At 42.1% G+C, this 8,834-nt stretch overlaps 1 long non-coding RNA gene across 9 annotated transcripts; it reads left to right on the forward strand.

Moving 5' to 3' along the window:
• Positions 1–3,047: 3,047 nt before the first annotated feature.
• Positions 3,048–7,773, forward strand: LOC125543764 (uncharacterized). Of its 9 annotated transcripts, none has more exons than XR_007298738.2 (4): positions 3,048–3,510; positions 4,369–5,168; positions 5,714–6,462; positions 7,225–7,773. It is a non-coding gene; the product is annotated as an uncharacterized LOC125543764 (long non-coding RNA). The 9 variants fall into 9 exon arrangements; XR_007298739.2 differs by having other exon boundaries at positions 7,267–7,773; XR_007298737.2 differs by lacking the exon at positions 7,225–7,773 and adding an exon at positions 6,907–7,104.
• Positions 7,774–8,834: the final 1,061 nt, after the last annotated feature.

The raw sequence follows: 8,834 nt of genomic DNA on the forward strand, positions 1-8,834 counted from the left end.
ATTTTTTGCAAAACCTTTTGTTGTATGTGATTCTTTGCAAAACCTTTTGTTGTATCTTGAAGCGCTTTTCAGGTTTCACTAAAACCAGGACTGTGGTAGCCAATCAAGTCATGCACAAGAGAAACACTTTTAAATAGCTCTATATAAAGTTTGCTTCTGAAGATTGATCTCAAACAATTACCTTCAGATGCAATACTTCCCCTTGAGATGTAATATTTCACCTTACTATTCTTTTAGATATAGATGTGTAACTGTTCTATCGTCAAGAAATATATTGATTAGTCGCTGGTAATTTTTCCACTTTCCAGTTGGTCTTGGGCACTAAATTTGAAAAGAGTTTTCACCAATTTATGATTTCACCTGCACTGGTGTGATTGAAAAGTAGAGAATATGTATAGACGAAGCTGGATAGCTGGTATACTTCCAATTTCAGTACGTGCATATAGGTGAATAAGAGAGAGCTAATTAGCTAGTACAAACATAGAAGCAATCAACTGTACAATCACCTTTGCAGGTTGAGTTGCATCGAGCTCACGCCTTCTTCAAGTGTGACCCAGCGATCTCCCGCGACCTTCCACGGCATCTCGCCACCGGCCACGGTCAGCCACAGCCCTGGGCACGCCGGAGGCGTGCGGAGCTAGCCGCGAGCCCGCGACGACCCCGCCTTCCCATCGGGCCAAGGCGATGGCCCGGGCGGCGCAGCGCCACGAGCGGAGCTAGCTTCCATGGACCCCATCTTGCCTCCAGTTAAGGCCACTACCCCACGCGGCGCAGCACGCCGGCCGGAGGCGGGCGGCACTACCCGTGACGGGCCCATCTTGCCGCCTTCCAAGCCCAGGGCCCGGACGTTCCAGCGCGCTGGACACGTGCAGCGCTAGCCGCGACAGCTCCCGTCTGGCCGCCGGCCACAACGCCGAGCAGCGGACCTCACCTTGTCATAATCCTCTTTCACGGAGCTCTAGAACGAGTGGCTATGGAGTGTGCAATAGCAGCAGTGTGGCCGGGATAAGGCAAGGCAAAAACATTTTCTGTAAATTAGGAAAAGGAATTGTGGTTGTTTGAATGGTGGGTTCCATCAGGATACGTGTTAGCCCCTGATTGGCCCTGCACAATACTGCGTGCTGGGAACCCAGTAGGAGAGCCGAACCTAAATATTGAACGGAGGGATTTTATGAGCTGCTAAAACTGTAGAGCGATGAGGACCTACAACTTTTCTATAAGACCTATGTACATGCAACCTCACGTACACGCTAAACATAACTAGCACTTGTGCGATCAGGTATATGCCTTCTAATCGAATTGCCATATTTTTGTCATCTTGTGATCTTTTTTTTGAGTGTGCATGTTTGCGAAACCTAGATTTTCTTGCTTGCAAGAGCCTCTTGTGACAGTCCGTTAGACTTAATTCACCTCCTGTCTCCTTAGAACAGGAGATGAAGCGGCTACTATATTAGTCAAAGGAGGTTATCACAAAGACACAATGACTTAAATGGCAAAGCGAACGCCTAAATGCTAATTATTTACGTTATGATGTTGCGCGTTTGATTTTGATACATGAAGTCTCCTGAATGCATAGCATATGTCCCATTAAATTTCCCATTCAGTCTGTTTATGTGCATGATCGCTCACAATCGATATATCTCAAGCAAAAAATAATATCATTTTATCATTGGCACTTTGTTATTTTTATCCCGGTGCAACGCACGGGCATTTGTGCCAGTTATTATTAGACCAACTTTACCGCGCAACCCTATCCTGTCCGCCCCCCGTTCGTTTGGAGTAACGAGGTGGCCCAGCGCGCGGGAGCAAACGGACTTTTGTCCGTTTTGTGTCCGCTTTCGACTCATCCGTGGTTTAAGTTTGTGCCACTTTTGAGGTGAAACGGACACCACGCGGACGCACGGGCCGTCTGCGTGTGTCCTTCCCTGGCCCGCCCGTCGGTGGCACAGGGAGGGCCTTTTTCTATCCGCCCCTCCCTCCGACCGCACCCCCTCCACTCTTCCCCACTCTTTCTCTCGCTGCCGCCGCCGCCGAGCTACCCAACCACGGCCACCTGATTTACGCACCCGCCGGCCGGATTTGGGGCGGATCCGATCGGTCTTGAGCTCGCCCGGCTGTGGGAGGCCGGGCCGCGCCATGGATTGGCCGGGCACCTCGCGCGAAAGGCCCTGGCAGGACCGCAAGGCCACATGCAGGCAATGGCTCCTCCTCTAGCCGCTCGGATCTGCACCATCGGTGGTCCGCCGGCAGATACAGGAATGGCGGTCAGCCGGGCTCGGTGCTTTCCCAAAAACTCGTCGGTGCACCGTTGCCATTCATTAAGTGCGACCACTACCCAAGGATGGCCGTGCGCCGCGTGTCTACAACGCCGGAACATCCCGGATGGGTGTTCATCAAGTACTTAAATGATGGGGTATGTTCTCTTTTTAGCTTCGGTTTGTGCTATAGTTTTGACTAGCTATGCTAACTACAAATCTTTATTGTGTAGCATGGATGCAAGTTTTGGTATTGGGAAGAAGAGTACATCAATATATTGATAGAACAAAATTTAATACATGTTCGTGCACTTTTAGCAATCATAGAGGCTGTAGATGAGACAAGTGCACTTGTTGCTAGATTAGAGGCTAGACACGAGACTAGATGTGAGGAAGCAACATCGACTTCTGATTTGAAGAAGAAAGGAGGATGCCAGATCGAGCCTTCTCCATAGATCAACAATGAGTGCATCGAGAAGGCCCTAACCCAACTCAAGGAAGCAATTATGGAAGTTGGGTATCTTCTAAAATGTATTCTTATTGTTTTGTTTTTTTGTCTTGCTTTACTAGTCAAAATGTGATGATGTATTTTTCATGTATCGAAAATGAATGAAGAAAAGAAGTTAAGGACTTGCAAGGAAAAATATACGCGGACAGGATGCGGCCGGGATGCGTCCGCGTGCTGAGCGCACGATCACCGCATCTCAGGACAGGCCCGGACATGACTCTATCACCCTATCCAAACAGACAGAATCCAGACAAAACCGATGTGCGTTTGGGGCGCGTTGGAGTTGGCCTTGGGAGAGTCTCCTTCCACGCGCATCTCTTCACGCGGCAGGGTGAAAGCAACCCATCTCATTCCTTCCATCCACTCCCCAATGCCTCCTCCTCATCCCCAGCTGGCGGCTCGACCTCTCGCGCCCTCGCCGCCATCAACCTCTCGCGCCCTCACATGCCAGCCGCCGATCTCCCGCGCCCTCACCCGCCAGCAGCCGAAGTCGCTCTCCCCCACCGACCGCCGTGCTCGGGATTTATGGCTGCTCCTTTGCCTCGCCCATCTAGATCCGCCATCGCCTCCCTCCCTTGCTGATGTTCATCTTATCTATTTATGCAGGGGGGCTCGTCCTTCCGTGGTGCTCAGCCACCGTCCGATTTGGAGGGAGAATAGGAGACCCCAACGAAAACGAGCGTGCTAGCCGCGGACCCAAGGATGCGCGGTGATTGCGGCAGGTCCATGCTCCAGTTCTTCTGTTGGGTGAGCTTCTTCACCCTTTCATATAGAAATTTTGTTGTCTTTTTAAGTTTGTTGGGTACCTCAGCTAAGTTTCTGCAAAGTGGATTTTTGTTTATTACTGCTCAGGAGATGCTCTCGGATCTAGCTATATTCCTGGAAAAAAATTTGTTGGCTTTCTTAGTTTGTTTGGTACCTTGATCTTTCCTTGTCGAGAAGGGGATAGATTTGTCCTGGAGCTCCTTTTCTCTTTATAGAGGAGTCTTTTGTTCCTTTGCTTGATTGCAAGTGTCCTTAGTTGTTGTATGTATGGCAGTTGCAGCATCTTGCCAATTAGTCCCCACGAAAATTAATTTACCTCTCCATCTTTTTGTCTCATGGATATCGATGTGAGTACTGTAGGTAAATAAATGCTAGAGATTACCACCCTTGAGTAGTTTTCTCTAAACAGAAAATATATTATAGAGAAGAAAATTAGTCATGGATATTTTAATTGTGTAGATGTTTTGCTATGGTTCTAAATAGCGTCTGTACCAGTTACTTACAAAGCATAGTTCCATACTTTTGTTTGATTATCAGTATTGCTACATGGATAATAATCTTTTTTATTGCAAAGTACATACTACATCACATAAATCAGCAAATACATGCGACGCGGAAGCAGCGACAGTCATGTTCTCAAGTTTGAAAGCATGTAATATAAGAGCATGTATCTTAGTTATTTTGGCATTGCTATCCTTTACATTGTAGGGTGTTTTGCATAACAAAAGTGAGGTCTACATATGTAGATTTGCAAGTTAAATTCACCACACCTTTGAAACCTGTAGTTGTTTACTATTCTCTTCAATCTTTAAACTTCGTGCTTCATTCCTTTAATTTCAGAACTAGGAGGGTGCAGATAAATAAGAGTTGTTGGCAGCAGCAACCTACACATGTGGAAACAGTGGCTATGGCGGCTCAAAGGGAAGTTGTGGCTGCTAGATAGCAACTCACAACTTAGTGTCGGCTCAAAGTACATATAATCTATTTCTTCTTGGAGCTATCTACTATCATATTATGACTCGGTGCTAGCTGAAGCTTCTATTTTCTTGCCTTTTGTGGTGGTGATGATTCCTTCAACTGCAATAGTTTTTCTACATGCCATTGTAAGTGTAGGTTTTCTACACTTAAGCCTCTCGCATTGCAAAAAGCTACATTCCATTGTTTTTCTACGTGCCATTGTAAGTGTAGGTTTTCTACCGGCTTCAACATAGATAGTTAGCATGCGAGAGGCTTAACTGTAGCTTTTTGCGATGCTAGACATATTCAGTACTGAAAATCTAGACTGTTCTTTCCACTCTGTAACAACTTCTATGCTTGCGCCACCATGATATCAGTACAACATTTCCCTATAAAATTTTGTTAGTTGCATGTAAACTGAATTGATTTACCAGTAAAAATCTGGACAACTCATTCCAGTCGATAATAACCATTGTGGCATTACCATGATATGTCATGTATTTGCTCTGAGTCGTAGTATGTTGCAAAAAGTACAATAAGAGATAGAATGTATGCACTATGGCTAGCAGTAACATTTTTTTGACTTGTAGAACATTTGATCTATCTATATCTGCAGGCTATTCCTCATGTTGCAACCTTTTCCCGTAGAATCAAAAGGAATTAGATGGAAGAAATTGCAGGAGGTACTACTTCGTGTTCCATTTGTCTTACTTTTGGAGGCTTGTCTATATAGTCTTAGTGTCGGAGGTGTGTCAATAGTAGTATTAGCTTTGGAGGCTTGTCTATACTAGTCTTATTTTTTGGATTACGTTTCTTTCCACCTGCATCCTCTTCATAATGGATTACGTTTCTTTGTTATTGCCATGTGTTACTTTTTGTCATTACTGTGATCATCTGTGCTCTTAACAGTGGTTGTTCTTGCTTTATGTATGCCTTCTCAGTGCACTTTTATTAGTTCTAATACATTAATATAATATGCTCGGTTGACCATATTAATTATATATTTCACTTCACCGGGGCTGTTGGTCGAAGTGTTGGTTAAAATATTTTGGTGGCAGTGTATAAAACTAATTGTTGTACACCATTGTTAAGTGCGCTTTTGAGCTTTGAGTAGACAACTGTGGTCATAATTACTTTAAAGAATCGTTAGTATATATTACTGTCGGATTTCCATGTTCAGTTATTCACACTATATTATTGCTTGATTCTGATAGCTTGCTATTATTAGAGCAGGAAGGGTATTCCTGGTGTGACATTCAAAAGCAGTCAAAACGGCGAGGTTTAGAACGGAGGAGTTCTGTGGAATTATGGATAAAAAATTATCAATAACATGTCTGTCATTGCTCATGTCGACCATGGTATGTGACCGAGCGGTGACAGTTGTCTCTAATTATCAATTTTATATAGTCTTCTTGATTGATGATTTTGTAGCCTTCTCTTAGTTGTACCATATTAATTCTTAAAACTGGATCATTTAAAATTAGTTAGATTTAATGAGTTGTTTCACTGTTTTCAAATAAGTAGTTTAAGCCCTTATTGTGTTCTTGAGCCTATTCTTTCTGCCTTTTTATGATTGATTTATGCTCTCACAAGCTTAAATGTAACTATTGACATATGATCTCATGGCTCAAAGTCTTAGTTGTTGAATGTATTAAAATTTATAAGATCTGGAGTTTGCACTATATTTCATCCAGCGGTATTCCCAGTAACTGAATGTTAAGAGCACTGACGATCCCAGGTTGTACATTCAGGTACTGGGAAATGCTTTTATCTTGTAGGCCAGTTTTACATTTACTTTCTCAATAACGAGATGACCATGAACAAGGTATCAAGGTATTTTCCTTGGCATTATTAACGTTGTGTTCAGATTACTAAAAGAAGGATTGATAGCGGCATACCTTAACTCGACTGATGCTTTAACTGCTGCCTCTCTAAGCCTTGATTAGCCATGGAGATACTCAAGTTCCAAATCCCCAAGTGAGGCCATCCTTCTAAGATCCGTTCAACAGTTCATTAATTTGTTTGAAATATATATCTATATTCCAATATTGCTCAATCTCCAGCTGGCCTCTAGGTTATCAGATGAAATCCGGTTAAATTTTAGGGAGGTTGAGTAGGAGTGTTTGGAACTAAAGGCTTTGTTGTTGTTGTTTGAGTAGAAGTATCTCCCTTTTCCGTATAAATTTTGTTGCTATGAATAGTTGCATTGTTACGTCAGTGAAAACTTCCTGCGCGTACTATGTGTTCCTCTAGACTTGATTGAAAGTATACCTTATGTTATCCAGTTTCTCACTACACATGTTACCTTTGTTGCTGAATTTTGCCTATTGTTTATATATAGTAGACTCACATGATTACCTGATGACTCATTCACGCAAGAACTATTGTTAATTTTTTCCTTTTCTGCAATGATGGTCGTAGCCCTTTGATTCTACAAGCCGCAAAGGAGTGAAGTGTAGAAAATATGTCCATTGTCGTTGAATTGGTGGGATTGTCACCAAGTTAGTGCTGCAGATTGTTTCTATTTTAGAGCAAGAAGCCAAATCATGTAGTTCATTGTAAATCTTGAAAAACTTGTTTATTGTCACTTCTATATCTGTTATAAACTTTTTTTCGTGATGTGGTACTTGTCAATCTTGGTTTGCCCTTCCATTTCAAGTCTGCCCTTAAATTTAGCAGACCAAAAAGTCCTTGTTTCTTCAATTGGTTTATCGTTTCATGTTTGCACTTCTATTACAGTACAACATTTCATAAACATGGCATTGGGCATTGTTTGTCCAGTTCCCTTCAAAAAAGAAGAGATGGCTATAGAGAGTGGATCCTTCTAACATAACAGAGCAGAGGAGTGGGAACTATAAACATGCCTCACTGAAGAGATGAAAAATGTTGTGCAAGGCATTGGTTGTTAAGCTCCTTTTAAAAATGAAGGAATTATAGTGCATTTGACCTATAAAGGGGTTGTGAAGGACAAAATGCTATGGATTCAGAGTAGTGGGAGGGCACAGTTTACCAACGGTGCAAGGACAAAAAGCGTGACCTTGATTCCAAAGTTCCAGCTCACATAGCAGAATTGTATAGAGAGGATGCCTGCATTTTGAAAACTCTGTTATATAGTTTGAGGCTATGTTTCTTTCAATTTTCATTATTAAAAGGATCCTATTATTGCCAAATTGTCAATTATTTTCAAATAGCTCTTGGTTTGAAATGGGACCTTGTGCCATCTGGCACAACGTGTACTGTTATTATACATCTTATTATTGACAGCAAGCCTTCATTGTTTTTTATCAAGGACCTTCGGGTTAAATTTGTTACCCTATGGATTTCCTTTTCAACGCCCACATTAATTCAGCTGTTCCCTGCCATATGTCCTTGCAAAATAAAATTATTTTCATCGACAACATGGCTTTGGCGGGTCTCTGCGCTATTTGGTGCAACGGGTCAACTAGTTTTGTTTATTATGGCATGAATGTTTAGATTCGAAAAATTCAAGACGAAAGTTTAATATTGACATAAAAATAATAATACTTCAAGTATACTAATAAAGCAATCATGTCTTCTTAAAATAACATGGCAAAAGAAAGTTATCCCTACAAAATTATATAGTCTGGCTATGCTTTATCTTCATCACACAAAATATTTAAATCATGCACAACTCTGATGACAAGCCAAACAATTGTTTCATAATTTTGATGTTTTCAAACTTTTTCAATCTTCATGCAATACATGAGCGTGAGCCGCGTGAGCCATGGACATAACACTATAGGTGAAATAGAATGGTAGTTGTGGAGAAGACAAAAAGAAGAAGATAGTTTCACATCAACTAGGCGTATCAACGGGCTATGGAGATGCCCATCAATAGATATCAATGTGAGTGAGTAGGGATTGCCATGCAACGGATGCACTAGAGATATAAGTGTATGAAAGCTCAAAAAGAAACTAAGTGGGTGTGCATCCAGCTCGCTTGCTCACGAAGACCTAGGACATTTTGAGAAAGCCCATCATTGGAATATACAAGCCAAGTTCTATAATGAAAAATTCCCACTAGTATATGAAAGTGTCAACATAGGAGACACTCTATCATGAAGATCATGGTGCTACTTTGAAGCACAAGTGTGGAAAAAAGATAGTAGCATTGCCCATTCTCTCTTTTTCTCTTATTTTTTTATTTGGGCCTTTCTCTTTTGTTTATGGATTCTTTTTTCTTCTTTTTTTGTTTTTCGTCTGGGGTCTCATCCTGACTTGTGGGGGAATCATATTCTCCATCATCCTTTCCTCAATGGGACAATGCTCTAATAATGATGATCATCACACTTTTATTTACTTACAACTCAAGAATTACAACTCGATAC

The sequence above is a fragment of the Triticum urartu genome, chromosome 3A, assembly GCF_056163025.1.
Source record: "Triticum urartu cultivar PI428250 chromosome 3A, HENAU_Tu73, whole genome shotgun sequence".
Lineage (NCBI taxonomy): Eukaryota > Viridiplantae > Streptophyta > Magnoliopsida > Poales > Poaceae > Triticum > Triticum urartu.